Source organism: Staurois parvus, unplaced genomic scaffold (genome assembly GCF_062004578.1).
Source record: "Staurois parvus isolate SC_StPar_1 unplaced genomic scaffold, SC_StPar_1.0 ptg000027l, whole genome shotgun sequence".
NCBI lineage: Eukaryota > Metazoa > Chordata > Amphibia > Anura > Ranidae > Staurois > Staurois parvus.
In genome coordinates this window covers 4,070,175-4,085,757 of record NW_028317823.1, presented here as the reverse complement: position 1 = coordinate 4,085,757, position 15,583 = coordinate 4,070,175, and the positions used below count along the sequence as shown (strand labels likewise).

Genomic DNA, 15,583 nt, shown 5'->3' with positions numbered 1-15,583 from the left:
TGACCATTTGGAAACTTGGGCACTGCCTGAGGGCCCGGGGTCAGTAGGAGGCCCCATGAGATGCCCCTGGTACCTTTTTCATAGGCTTTTTTGAGTTTGGGCAAGGACACAGGGGCCCCATGATCCCCTATTGCCCGGGGGCCCCATGAGTTGTCAGTCCGCCCCTGAATGGGACCATACCTGGAATTCTTCTTTAATGCAACTCTATAGTTATTGTTGCATTAATAGATGTATTCTTTTGAATGGGGGCATGGTGGGCATCTGGGTATGAATTGGTGTCAGCCTTCTGCAGGGATTGGGCTGAGGAATGGAGGGGCCAATCAATTTTGTTTCAGAGCTTACAATATGTGCAGGTGTTCAATTCCTGTATTCATTTTTTTTTTTCTGTTGGTTTAAGTTGATGGACTTTTTTTCAACCTTTGTAACCAGAAAGACTCTTCCCCCAATTCCTTCTGGAATATATTTCATGGCATGTTCTATGTGTGTATGTTCGTACAATTGTCTTTCACTTGTAATCAAAAATTATTCAATAAAATCCACTGAACAAGAAAGAAAGAAAGAGAAAGATAGTATCTAGTGAAAGTTGTTTTTATGTTTCCAATGTTTGGACCGCTCTAATTAAAGAGCAGGCTTTGTTAAGAAGGGGAAGGCCTTGTTGACCTCATTACGGCAATAAGGTCATACATGTGGCTTATGGGTTACTGTGGCGCCTTGCGGATAAATATTGCAGAGTTAACCTTATTAAAAATAAGCAATGTTTTCTCTTAGCCGAATTGGGAAAGTTGGTTTGAGTTATTGGATACTGAACAAAGGAACAAAGATCACACCACTAGGAAAGGCTGATAAGATTAACATCTACAGAATGGAGACTTTTAAATGAAATAAGATTCACACGGGTTTTATTTTATACAGAAGAGTCACTGTGAGTCTACAGGAGGAGGTATGTCATCACATTTGTTTTTATTCTCTTTTTGTAGAGGATAATAGCAAAATGCAAGCCCTGGATACAAGGATACCTACAGGCATTATGATGAAAAGGCATGAATTAAAGTATAACTAAAGGCACAATTTTTGATTTTAGTTTTGAATTTATTGTAGATGGATTAGAACACCTATTAGGTTTTTGTCTGTATCTCCGTTTGAGAGATTCACCCTCTCTATTTGTCATGTTTACCATTATTACCAAAGGTGAAAGCAAACGAACATCCCAACATTTGGGTTGTCCCCTGAACAGGAATAGAGGAGAAATTTTCCAATGGAGACTGTAGTTCTGATGACACTGGTGACACCCTGGGATTCCTTCATTTTGGAGGGATTTCCTCATACTTCCTGACTATGGGACAGGAGGTGAAGGGAAAACTCCCTAATGGGACACAGCTGGCAAAAAAACCTCCCTTACGCTAGCCAAAATGTAAAAAAAAATCCTGTTACTACCGTTATCATTTAAAGTAGAAGTCTTGGCAAAAACTGGATTGAAAAAAGCATTTTCCAGCTTAAATAACAAACATATAATACATGGCCCCAAGCCTCCTCTTCTGGCATCCCCCGTTGGTGCTCTTTGCTCCTCCTCTTCTGTGTCTGTCCCCATGCTTGCTATGGGGGCAGATTTGCAGGCTCAATCATGAGCCACACTGTGTGCATCTATTGACATACACAGTAAGGCTGGGCCACACACCCCTGTTCCCTTCTCACTGACTTTGACTGACAGCAGCAGAAGCCAATGGCTCCCATTGCTTTCTGTCAAGCCCTGTGTGAAGAAGGAAAAAGGAGAAAAAACTGCAGCCAGGCACAGCGCTGAATCAAACCAGGAGTTAGGTAAGTGTTTAGAGAGCGAAGCGGGGCACAGAAAGTCCTAAAACATTTCTAACTTCATGAAGAGGATACATTAAGGTAAAAGAAGTTTTAACTTTAGAACCACATTAAACCTGCTCCCACCCCCATTTTAAGCCCTATACTAACTTGTAGAGGAAAGATGCTTATACTTACTTATTCTGAGGGTGTTCCAGTCTGGCCAGGTGGTCTTTAAAGCAGCCAGCTTCAGTGAAGAAGAAAGATCACCAATAGAGATGAGCGAAGTATTCAAAAATTCGATTCGACTGATTCGGCGAATTCGTGGAAAAATTTTGATTCGAGTCGAATATATTCGCTGCGAATTTAACTTATAAAAGGGTGTTTCTAGGCTTCAGAGAGCCTTTATATTAGTGCAGAACACTGTACCTTTAATTTAAATGCCCTTGGAGTCTGCTGGGGAAGAGAAATAATACTGACAGTCAGTATGACATGCAGATGAGTGCCGTCGATCTTAGAATCACCGCACACTTCACTCATTTGGGCAGTCACGGGGCCAAAACCAGAGTGTGGAGCCACAGTGTGGCGGTGGAGGCAGCAGCAATGGGAGGCCATACAGCACCCTATGACAAAAATGGAAACCACCAGCAGTGTGAGGAGACCTGAAAGTGGCACATGGCAGAGTGTAGCGATGGAGACAGCAGCAATGGGAGGCCGTACAGGGACCCATGACACACTCTGGACCTGGCAGCAGCATGAGGAGGCGGTACAGGGGCCCATGACAGATTACGGGCCTGGCAGCAGCATGAGGAGTTGGTACGGGGGCCCATGGCAGATTACGGGCCTGGCAGCAGCAATGGGAGGCCGTACAGGGACCCATGACACACTCTGGACCTGGCAGCAGCATGAGGAGGCGGTACAGGGGCGCATGGCAGATTACGAGCCTGGCAGCAGCAACTTGGACAGGAGGACATTCAGCTTCTGCACCGTCGGGTGCGTGCTCGCAAACTGTTGTCTCTTGGAAACGGATTCCAAGAAAGACTGCTGACGGAATCCGTGAAGAGGAGTAGCAGGAGAAGGAGCATCTGAACAAGCGGAATATGCCAACAAGCGACAACAGGGGCCCATGACAGATTACGGGCCTGGCAGCAGCAATGGGAGGCCCGTAATCTGCCAGCACCATATGACAAAAAATGGAACACACCAGCAGTGTGAGGAGACCTGAAAGTGGCACATGGCATGAGACACTGTGGACCTGGCAGCAGCATGAGGAGGCGGTACAGGGGCCCATGGCAGATTAGGGGCCTGGCAGCAGCAATGGGAGGCCCGTAATCTGCCAGCACCCTATGACAAAAAATGGAACACACCAGCAGTGTGAGGAGACCTGAAAGTGGCACATGGCATGAGACACTGTGGACCTGGCAGCAGCATGAGGAGGCGGTAAAGGGGCCCATGGCAGATTACGGGCCTGACAGCAGCAATGGGAGGCCCGTAATCTGCCAGCACCCTATGACAAAAAATGGAACACACCAGCAGTGTGTGAGGAGACCTGAAAGTGGCACATGGCAGAGTGTGGCGATGGAGACAGCAGCAATGGGAGGCCGTACAGGGACCCATGAGAGACTCTGGACCTGGCAGCAGCATGAGGAGGCGGTATAGGGGCCCATGGCAGATTAGGTGCCTGGCAGCAGCTATGGGAGGCCCGTAATCTGCCAGCACCCTATGACAAAAAATGGAACACACCAGCAGTGTGAGGAGACCTGAAAGTGGCACATGGCATGAGACACTGTGGACCTGGCAGCAGCAAGAGGAGGCGATACAGGGGCCCATGGCAGATTAGGGGCCTGGCAGCAGCTATGGGAGGCCCGTAATCTGCCAGCACCCTATGACAAAAAATGGAACACACCAGCAGTGTGAGGAGACCTGAAAGTGGCACATGGCAGAGTGTGGCGATGGAGACAGCAGCAATGGGAGGCCGTACAGGGACCCATGAGAGACTCTGGACCTGGCAGCAGCATGAGGAGGCGGTACAGGGGCCCATGGCAGATTAGGGGCCTGGCAGCAGCAATGGGAGGCCCGTAATCTGCCAGCACCCTATGACAAAAAATGGAACACACCAGCAGTGTGTGAGGAGACCTGAAAGTGGCACATGGCAGAGTGTGGCGATGGAGACAGCAGCAATGGGAGGCCGTACAGGGACCCATGAGAGACTCTGGACCTGGCAGCAGCATGAGGAGGTGGTATAGGGGCCCATGGCAGATTAGGGGCCTGGCAGCAGCTATGGGAGGCCCGTAATCTGCCAGCACCCTATGACAAAAAATGGAACACACCAGCAGTGTGAGGAGACCTGAAAGTGGCACATGGCATGAGACACTGTGGACCTGGCAGCAGCATGAGGAGGCGGTACAGGGGCCCATGGCAGATTAGGGGCCTGGCAGCAGCTATGGGATTCCCGTAATCTGCCAGCACCTTATGACAAAAAATGTAACACACCAGCAGTGTGAGGAGACCTGAAAGTGGCACATGGCAGAGTGTGGCGATGGAGACAGCAGCAATGGGAGGCCGTACAGGGACCCATGAGAGACTCTGGACCTGGCAGCAGCATGAGGAGGCGGTACAGGGGCCCATGGCAGATTAGGGGCCTGGCAGCAGCTATGGGAGGCCCGTAATCTGCCAGCACCCTATGACAAAAAATGGAACACACCAGCAGTGTGTGAGGAGACCTGAAAGTGGCACATGGCAGAGTGTCGCGATGGAGACAGCAGCAATGGGAGGCCGTACAGGGACCCATGAGACACTGTGGACCTGGCAGCAGCATGAGGAGGCGGTACAGGGGCCCATGGCAGATTAGGGGCCTGGCAGCAGCAATGGGAGGCCCGTAATCTGCCAGCACCCTATGACAAAAAATGGAACACACCAGCAGTGTGAGGAGACCTGAAAGTGGCACATGGCATGAGACACTGTGGACCTGGCAGCAGCATGAGGAGGCGGTACAGGGGCCCATGGCAGATTAGGGGCCTGGCAGCAGCTATGGGAGGCCCGTAATCTGCCAGCACCCTATGACAAAAAATGGAACACACCAGCAGTGTGTGAGGAGACCTGAAATTGGCACATGGCAGAGTGTGGCGATGGAGACAGCAGCAATGGGAGGCCGTACAGGGACCCATGAGAGACTCTGGACCTGACAGCAGCATGAGGAGGCGGTACAGGGGCCCATGGCAGATTACGGGACTGGCAGCAGCAATGGGAGGCCCGTAATCTGCCAGCACCCTATGACAAAAAATGGAACACACCAGCAGTGTGAGGAAACCTGAAAGTGGCACATGGCATGAGACACTGTGGACCTGGCAGAAGCATGAGGAGGCGGTACAGGGGCCCATGGCAGATTAGGGGCCTGGCAGCAGCAATGGGAGGCCCGTAATCTGCCAGCACCCTATGACAAAAAATGGAACACACCAGCAGTGTGAGGAGACCTGAAAGTGGCACATGGCATGAGACACTGTGGACCTGGCAGCAGCATGAGGAGGCAGTACAGGGGCCCATGGCAGATTAGGGGCCTGGCAGCAGCTATGGGAGGCCCGTAATCTGCCAGCACCCTATGACAAAAAATGGAACACACCAGCAGTGTGTGAGGAGACCTGAAAGTGGCACATGGCAGAGTGTGGCGATGGAGACAGCAGCAATGGGAGGCCGTACAGGGACCCATGAGAGACTCCGGACCTGGCAGCAGCATGAGGAGGCTGTACAGGGGCCCATGGCAGATTACGGGCCGGGCAGCAGCAATGGGGGGCCCGTAATCTGCCAGCACCCTATGACAAAAAATGGAACACACCAGCAGTGTGAGGAGACCTGAAAGTGGCACATGGCATGAGACACTGTGGACCTGGCAGCAGCATGAGGAGGCGGTACAGGGGCCCTTGGCAGATTAGGGGCCTGGCAGCAGCTATGGGAGGCCCGTAATCTGCCAGCACCCTATGACAAAAAATGGAACACACCAGCAGTGTGTGAGGAGACCTGAAAGTGGCATATGGCAGAGTGTGGCCATGGAGACAGCAGCAATGGGAGGCCGTACAGGGACCCATGAGAGACTCTGGACCTGGCAGCAGCATGAGGAGGCGGTACAGGGGCCCATGGCAGATTACGGGCCTGGCAGCAGCAATGGGAGGCCCGTAATCTGCCAGCACCCTATGACAAAAAATGGAACACACCAGCAATGTGAGGAGACCTGAAAGTGGCACATGGCATGAGACACTGTGGACCTGGCAGCAGCATGAGGAGTCGGTACAGGGGCCCATGGCAGATTAGGGGCCTGGCAGCAGCTATGGGAGGCCCGTAATCTGCCAGCACCCTATGACAAAAAATGGAACACACCAGCAGTGTGTGAGGAGACCTGAAAGTGGCACATGGCAGAGTGTGGCGATGGAGACAGCAGCAATGGGAGGCCGTACAGGGACCCATGAGAGACTCTGGTCCTGGCAGTAGCATGAGGAGGCGGTACAGGGGCCCATGGCAGATTAGGGGCCTGGCAGCAGCAATGGGAGGCCCGTAATCTGCCAGCACCCTATGACAAAAAATGGAACACACCAGCAGTGTGAGGAGACCTGAAAGTGGCACATGTTTGGGGCATAATTCATGGCGGATTTATTCAGTTGTGTCAGGAACTGGTGGTTTGAAATCCAGACTAATCCACGCCTGATTCATTTTCACAAACGTGAGTCTCTCCACACTTTGGGTGGACAGTCGTGTCCTCCGCGGAGTTACAATACCTCCTGCCGCACTAAACACGCGCTCCGATGCCACGCTACTGGCCGGGCATGACAGCCTTTCAAGGGCAAATTCAGCTAGTTGGGGCCAAAGGTCAAGTTTCGTTGCCCAGTAGTCAAGGGAATTGTCTACCTCGGTTGGCAGGGTGCTGTCCAAGTAGGCCTAAGCCTGTTGTTTGAGGTCCTGCTCCAGGTCCACCTGATGCTGCTGCTGCTGCGGCTGGTTACTAGTTTCCTCACTGCGCTGGTGAAGAAAGCTACTCATCATCGACTGCAGACTGAGGCAGCCGCTGCTGGTGGAGCTGCCACTGCTTCTACCACCCCACCCCTCCCCTGCTGCCATGGCAGCGGAACGCGAGCGCACAGGGCCCACAGTGTCTGAGGATGGACGTTGGCGCAGAAAGGCAGAGACCAGCTGACTACATAGGTGGTTTTTATAGTACGTTATTTTGGCCTCCCTCTCAGCAGGTGTGAAAAAGGCCACCATTTTTGAACGGTAGCGAGGGTCCATCAAGGTGGACAGCCAAAAGTCATCCCTCTGTCTGATGGTTAATATTCGGCTGTCGCTACGCAAGCAAGTGAGCATGCTATGGGCCATTTGTGCCAAGGAATGCGAGGGACTCCCTGCCTCCATCTCCACAGCATACTGCCACGGTGCGTCTGGGTCCTCTGTCTCCTCCTCCTCCTCCTCTACCAGATGCTCCTGCTCCTCCACTCCTGTCCGCTGAGTGGAAAAACCACCCATTTCACTCAATAATTCCTGAGCACCAATGTCCTCCTCTACCTCCTCCTCTTCTTCCTGTCCTGCCCCCACAGGGGTCATGTGGCGTTGAGATCTGTGCGCCACGTCTACCGCACCCTGACCAGCCATTGTTAACAGCATTTGTTCCAGGACGTGCAACAGAGGAATGACGTCGTTCATCCCATAGTCCTGCCGACTCACGAATAGCGTGGCCTCCTCAAAGGGCCTGAGCAAGCGCAGGTGTCACGCATGAGCTGCCAATGGCTGACATCTAAGTTACACAGGGAGTACCTTTATCTGCTTGTAACATCAGGAAATCTGTGATGGCCTTTCGCTGTTCGTAAAGGCGGTCTAACATATGTAGGGTTGAATTCCACCTAGTTGCAACGTCACAGCATGAGGAGTCGGTACGGAAGCCCATGGCAGATTACGGGCCTGGCAGCAGCAATGGGAGGCCCGTAATCTGCCAGCACCCTATGACAAAAAATGTAACACACCAGCAGTGTGTGAGGAGACCTGAAAGTGGCACATGGCAGAGTGTGGCGATGGAGACAGCAGCAATGGGAGGCCGTACAGGGACCCATGAGAGACTCTGGACCTGGCAGCAGCATGAGGAGGCGGTATAGGGGCCCATGGAAGATTAGGGGCCTGGCAGCAGCTATGGGAGGCCCGTAATCTGCCAGCACCCTATGACAAAAAATGGAACACACCAGCAGTGTGAGGAGACCTGAAAGTGGCACATGGCATGAGACACTGTGGACCTGGCAGCAGCATGAGGAGGCGGTACAGGGGCCCATGGCAGATTAAGGGCCTGGCAGCAGCTATGGGAGGCCCGTAATCTGCCAGCACCCTATGACAAAAAATGGAACAAACCAGCAGTGTGAGGAGACCTGAAAGTGGCACATGGCAGAGTGTGGCCATGGAGACAGCAGCAATGGGAGGCCTTACAGGGACCCATGAGACACTGTGGACCTGGCAGCAGCATGAGGAGGCGGTACAGGGGCCCATGGCAGATTAGGGGCCTGGCAGCAGCTATGGGAGGCCCGTAATCTGCCAGCACCCTATGACAAAAAATGGAACACACCAGCAGTGTGAGGAGACCTGAAAGTGGCACATGGCAGAGTGTGGCGATGGAGACAGCAGCAATGGGAGGCCGTACAGGGACCCATGAAGCACTCTGGACCTGGCAGCAGCATGAGGAGGCGGTATAGGGGCCCATGGCAGATTAGGGGCCTGGCAGCAGCTATGGGAGGCCCGTAATCTGCCAGCACCCTATGTCAAAAAATTGAACACACCAGCAGTGTGTGAGGAGACCTGAAAGTGGCACATGGCAGAGTGTGGCGATGGAGACAGCAGCAATGGGAGGCCGTACAGGGACCCATGAGACACTCTGGACCTGGCAGCAGCATGAGGAGGCGCTATAGGGGCCCATGGCAGATTAGGGGCCTGGCAGCAGCTATGGGAGGCCCGTAATCTGCCAGCACCCTATGACAAAAAATGGAACACACCAGCAGTGTGTGAGGAGACCTGAAAGTGGCACATGGCAGAGTGTGGCGATGGAGACAGCAGCAATGGGAGGCCGTACAGGGACCCATGAGAGACTCTGGTCCTGGCAGTAGCATGAGGAGGCGGTACAGGGGCCCATGGCAGATTAGGGGCCTGGCAGCAGCAATGGGAGGCCCGTAATCTGCCAGCACCCTATGACAAAAAATGGAACACACCAGCAGTGTGAGGAGACCTGAAAGTGGCACATGTTTGGGGCATAATTCATGGCGGATTTATTCAGTTGTGTCAGGAACTGGTGGTTTGAAATCCAGACTAATCCACGCCTGATTCATTTTCACAAACGTGAGTCTCTCCACACTTTGGGTGGACAGTCGTGTCCTCCGCGGAGTTACAATACCTCCTGCCGCACTAAACACGCGCTCCGATGCCACGCTACTGGCCGGGCATGACAGCCTTTCAAGGGCAAATTCAGCTAGTTGGGGCCAAAGGTCAAGTTTCGTTGCCCAGTAGTCAAGGGAATTGTCTACCTCGGTTGGCAGGGTGCTGTCCAAGTAGGCCTAAGCCTGTTGTTTGAGGTCCTGCTCCAGGTCCACCTGATGCTGCTGCTGCTGCGGCTGGTTACTAGTTTCCTCACTGCGCTGGTGAAGAAAGCTACTCATCATCGACTGCAGACTGAGGCAGCCGCTGCTGGTGGAGCTGCCACTGCTTCTACCACCCCACCCCTCCCCTGCTGCCATGGCAGCGGAACGCGAGCGCACAGGGCCCACAGTGTCTGAGGATGGACGTTGGCGCAGAAAGGCAGAGACCAGCTGACTACATAGGTGGTTTTTATAGTACGTTATTTTGGCCTCCCTCTCAGCAGGTGTGAAAAAGGCCACCATTTTTGAACGGTAGCGAGGGTCCATCAAGGTGGACAGCCAAAAGTCATCCCTCTGTCTGATGGTTAATATTCGGCTGTCGCTACGCAAGCAAGTGAGCATGCTATGGGCCATTTGTGCCAAGGAATGCGAGGGACTCCCTGCCTCCATCTCCACAGCATACTGCCACGGTGCGTCTGGGTCCTCTGTCTCCTCCTCCTCCTCCTCTACCAGATGCTCCTGCTCCTCCACTCCTGTCCGCTGAGTGGAAAAACCACCCATTTCACTCAATAATTCCTGAGCACCAATGTCCTCCTCTACCTCCTCCTCTTCTTCCTGTCCTGCCCCCACAGGGGTCATGTGGCGTTGAGATCTGTGCGCCACGTCTACCGCACCCTGACCAGCCATTGTTAACAGCATTTGTTCCAGGACGTGCAACAGAGGAATGACGTCGTTCATCCCATAGTCCTGCCGACTCACGAATAGCGTGGCCTCCTCAAAGGGCCTGAGCAAGCGCAGGTGTCACGCATGAGCTGCCAATGGCTGACATCTAAGTTACACAGGGAGTACCTTTATCTGCTTGTAACATCAGGAAATCTGTGATGGCCTTTCGCTGTTCGTAAAGGCGGTCTAACATATGTAGGGTTGAATTCCACCTAGTTGCAACGTCACAGCATGAGGAGTCGGTACGGAAGCCCATGGCAGATTACGGGCCTGGCAGCAGCAATGGGAGGCCCGTAATCTGCCAGCACCCTATGACAAAAAATGTAACACACCAGCAGTGTGTGAGGAGACCTGAAAGTGGCACATGGCAGAGTGTGGCGATGGAGACAGCAGCAATGGGAGGCCGTACAGGGACCCATGAGAGACTCTGGACCTGGCAGCAGCATGAGGAGGCGGTATAGGGGCCCATGGAAGATTAGGGGCCTGGCAGCAGCTATGGGAGGCCCGTAATCTGCCAGCACCCTATGACAAAAAATGGAACACACCAGCAGTGTGAGGAGACCTGAAAGTGGCACATGGCATGAGACACTGTGGACCTGGCAGCAGCATGAGGAGGCGGTACAGGGGCCCATGGCAGATTAAGGGCCTGGCAGCAGCTATGGGAGGCCCGTAATCTGCCAGCACCCTATGACAAAAAATGGAACAAACCAGCAGTGTGAGGAGACCTGAAAGTGGCACATGGCAGAGTGTGGCCATGGAGACAGCAGCAATGGGAGGCCTTACAGGGACCCATGAGACACTGTGGACCTGGCAGCAGCATGAGGAGGCGGTACAGGGGCCCATGGCAGATTAGGGGCCTGGCAGCAGCTATGGGAGGCCCGTAATCTGCCAGCACCCTATGACAAAAAATGGAACACACCAGCAGTGTGAGGAGACCTGAAAGTGGCACATGGCAGAGTGTGGCGATGGAGACAGCAGCAATGGGAGGCCGTACAGGGACCCATGAAGCACTCTGGACCTGGCAGCAGCATGAGGAGGCGGTATAGGGGCCCATGGCAGATTAGGGGCCTGGCAGCAGCTATGGGAGGCCCGTAATCTGCCAGCACCCTATGTCAAAAAATTGAACACACCAGCAGTGTGTGAGGAGACCTGAAAGTGGCACATGGCAGAGTGTGGCGATGGAGACAGCAGCAATGGGAGGCCGTACAGGGACCCATGAGACACTCTGGACCTGGCAGCAGCATGAGGAGGCGCTATAGGGGCCCATGGCAGATTAGGGGCCTGGCAGCAGCTATGGGAGGCCCGTAATCTGCCAGCACCCTATGACAAAAAATGGAACACACCAGCAGTGTGTGAGGAGACCTGAAAGTGGCACATGGCAGAGTGTGGCGATGGAGACAGCAGCAATGGGAGGCCGTACAGGGACCCATGAGAGACTCTGGACCTGGCAGCAGCATGAGGAGGCGGTATAGGGGCCCATGGCAGATTAGGGGCCTGGCAGCAGCTATGGGAGGCCCGTAATCTGCAAGCACCCTATGTCAAAAAAATTGAACACACCAGCAGTGTGTGAGGAGACCTGAAAGTGGCACATGGCAGAGTGTGGCGATGGAGACAGCAGCAATGGGAGGCCGTACAGGGACCCATGAGACACTCTGGACCTGGCAGCAGCATGAGGAGGCGCTATAGGGGCCCATGGCAGATTAGGGGCCTGGCAGCAGCTATGGGAGGCCCGTAATCTGCCAGCACCCTATGTCAAAAAATGGAACACACCAGCAGTGTGTGAGGAGACCTGAAAGTGGCACATGGCAGAGTGTGGCGATGGAGACAGCAGCAATGGGAGGCCGTACAGGGACCCATGAGAGACTCTGGACTTCGCAGCAGCATGAGGAGGCGGTATAGGGGCCCACGGCAGATTAGGGGCCTGGCAGCAGCTATGGGAGGCCCGTAATCTGCCAGCACCCTATGACAAAAAATTGAACACACCAGCAGTGTGAGGAGACCTGAAAGTGGCACATGGCATGAGACACTGTGGACCTGGCAGCAGCATGAGGAGTCGGTACAGGGGCCCATGGCAGATTAGGGGCCTGGCAGCAGCTATGGGAGGCCCGTAATCTGCCAGCACCCTATGACAAAAAATGGAACACACCAGGAGTTTGAGGAGACCTGAAAGTGGCACATGGCAGAGTGTGGCGATGGAGACAACCCACCGACTGTTTTGCTCGCTGCCAAGCTGCCACCCTCTTCTCCTGATGATGCGGAAGCAATAGCCTGATGACGACGAGGCTGCCAAGTGCGATCAGGCTCATCATCATTAATTAGGGTCTCCGCCTCACTACTAGGCCCCTCGGCTGCGTGTGGGTCAGGAGACAGACCTGTCTCTAGACCGGCTACCGAGCCACTCTCCTCGCCAGTACTTCTTCGCCTGGCTGCTGAAGAGGCGGATGTCTCCCCCCGTTCCTGACCGCCCACTGTTAGCTCTTCCTCACTGTACTGGATGACACCGGGAGCACTGGCCTCTGGCTGCGAATAGTGCTGCCTCGACCCCTTCCTCTGCTGCCACGTCTGCTCGCTCCTAAAACATTGCCTCCTCTGCCACTCCTCTGCATGTTGTCTGACATACTCTTTAATTCAACGATTCTGTGTCCCTGAGTAACAATTCTGTGTCTGTCCCTGGGTAACAATTCTGTGTCCCTGAGTAACGTTTCTGTGGCCCTAAGTAACAGTTCTGTGGCCCTCAGTAACAATTCTGTGTCCCTCAGTAACAATTCTGTGTCTGTCCCTGAGTAACAATTCTGTGTCCCTGAGTAACAATTCTGTGTCCCTGAGTAACAATTCTGTGTCCCTCAGTAACAATTCTGTGTCCCTGAGTAACAATTCTGTGTCTGTCCCTGAGTAAGAATTCTGTGTCTGTCCCTGAGTAACAATTCTGTGTCCCTAAGTAACGTTTCTGTGGCCCTAAGTAACGTTTCTATGGCCCTAATTAACGTTTCTGTGGCCCTAAGTAACGATTCTGTGGCCCTAAGTAACGTTTCTGTGGCCCTAAGTAACGTTTCTGTGTCCCTCAGTAACAATTCTGTATCCCTCAGTAACAATTCTGTGTCCCTCAGTAACAATTCTGTGTCCCTCAGTAACAATTCTGTGTCCCTGAGTAACAATTCTGTGTCTGTCCCTGAGTAAGAATTCTGTGTCTGTCCCTGATTAACAATTCTGTGTCCCTGAGTAACGTTTCTGTGGCCCTAAGTAACAGTTCTGTGGCCCTCAGTAACAATTCTGTGTCCCTCAGTAACAATTCTGTGTCCCTCAGTAACAATTCTGTGTCCCTCAGTAACAATTCTGTGTCTGTCCCTGAGTAACAATTCTGTGTCTGTCCCTGAGTAACAATTCTGTGTACCTCAGTAACAATTCTGTGTCCCTCAGTAACAATTCTGTGTCCCTGAGTAACAATTCTGTGTCCCTCAGTAACAATTCTGTGTCCCTCAGTAACAATTCTGTGTCCCTGAGTAACAATTCTGTGTCTGTCCCTGAGTAACAATTCTGTGTCTGTCCCTGAGTAACAATTCTGTGTCCCTAAGTAACGTTTCTGTGGCCCTAAGTAACGTTTCTGTGGCCCTAAGTAACGATTCTGTGGCCCTAAGTAACGTTTCTGTGGCCCTAAGTAACGATTCTGTGGCCCTAAGTAACTTTTCTGTAGCCCTAAGTAACGTTTCTGTAGCCCTAAGTAACGTTTCTGTGGCCCTAAGTAACGTTTCTGTGGCCCTAAGTAACGGTTCTGTGGCCCTCAGTAACAATTCTGTGGCCCTCAGTAACAATTCTGTGTCTGTCCCTAAGTAACAATTCTGTGGCCCTAAGTAACGTTTCTGTGGCCCTAAGTAACGTTTCTGTGGCCCTAAGTAACGATTCTGTGGCCCTAAGTAACGTTTCTGTGGCCCTAAGTAACGTTTATGTGGCCCTCAGTAACAAATCTGTGGCCCTCAGTAACAATTCTGTGTCTGTCCCTAAATAACAATTCTGTGGCCCTAAGTAACGTTTCTGTGGCCCTAAGTAACGGTTCTGTGGCCCTCAGTAACAATTCTGTGTCCCTCAATAACAATTCTGTGTCTGTCCCTAAGTAACAATTCTGTGGCCCTAAGTAACGTTTCTGTGGCCCTAAGTAACGATTCTGTGGCCCTAAGTAACGTTTCTGTGGCCCTAAGTAACGTTTCTGTGGCCCTAAGTAACGTTTCTGTGGCCCTAAGTAACGGTTCTGTGGCCCTCAGTAACAATTCTGTGGCCCTCAGTAACAATTCTGTGTCTGTCCCTAAGTAACAATTCTGTGGCCCTAATTAACGTTTCTGTGGCCCTAAGTAACGTTTCTGTGGCCCTAAGTAACGATTCTGTGGCGCTAAGTAACGTTTCTGTGGCCCTAAGTAACGTTTCTGTGGCCCTCAGTAACAAATCTGTGTCCCTCAGTAACAATTCTGTGTCTGTCCCTAAGTAACAATTCTGTGGCCCTAAGTAACGTTTCTGTGGCCCTAAGTAACGGTTCTGTGGCCCTCACTAACAATTCTGTGTCCCTCAATAACAATTCTGTGTCTGTCCCTAAGTAACAATTCTGTGGCCCTAAGTAACGTTTCTGTGGCCCTAAGTAACGTTTCTGTGGCCCTAATTAATGATTCTGTGTCCCTCAGTAACTAATCTGTGTCCCTCAGTAACAATTCTGTGTCTGTCCCTAAGTAACAATTCTGTGGCCCTAAGTAACGTTTCTGTGGCCCTAAGTAACGATTCTGTGGCCCTAAGTAACGTTTCTGTGGCCCTAAGTAACGTTTCTGTGGCCCTAAGTTTCGATTCTGTGGCCCTAAGTAACTTTTCTGTAGCCCTAAGTAACGTTTCTGTAGCCCTAAGTAACGTTTATGTGGCCCTAAGTAACGTTTCTGTGGCCCTAAGTAACGATTCTGTGGCCCTCAGTAACAATTCTGTGGCCCTCAGTAACAATTCTGTGTCTGTCCCTAAGTAACAATTCTGTGGCCCTAAGTAACGTTTCTGTGGCCCTAAGTAACGTTTCTGTGGCCCTAAGTAACGATTCTGTGGCCCTAAGTAACGTTTCTGTGGCCCTAAGTAACGTTTATGTGGCCCTCAGTAACAAATCTGTGTCCCTCAGTAACAATTCTGTGTCTGTCCCTAAATAACAATTCTGTGGCCCTAAGTAACGTTTCTGTGGCCCTAAGTAACGGTTCTGTGGCCCTCAGTAACAATTCTGTGTCCCTCAATAACAATTCTGTGTCTGTCCCTAAGTAACGATTCTGTGGCCCTATGTAACGTTTCTGTGGCCCTAAGTAACGTTTCTGTGGCCCTAAGTAACGTTTCTGTGGCCCTAAGTAACGATTCTGTGGCCCTAAGTAACGTTTCTGTGGCCCTAAGTAACGGTTCTGTGGCCCTCAGTAACAATTCTGTGGCCCTCAGTAACAATTCTGTGTCTGTCCCTAAGTAACAATTCTGTGGCCCTA

At 52.2% G+C, this 15,583-nt stretch overlaps 1 protein-coding gene across 2 annotated transcripts in view; it reads left to right on the top strand.

Annotated features, from left to right (window-relative positions):
* The window catches only part of LOC149471142 (cyclic nucleotide-binding domain-containing protein 2-like), a 349,105-nt gene that overhangs the window by 286,799 nt on the left and 46,723 nt on the right, over positions 1-15,583 (top strand). The gene's annotated exons all lie outside the window — the stretch shown is intronic.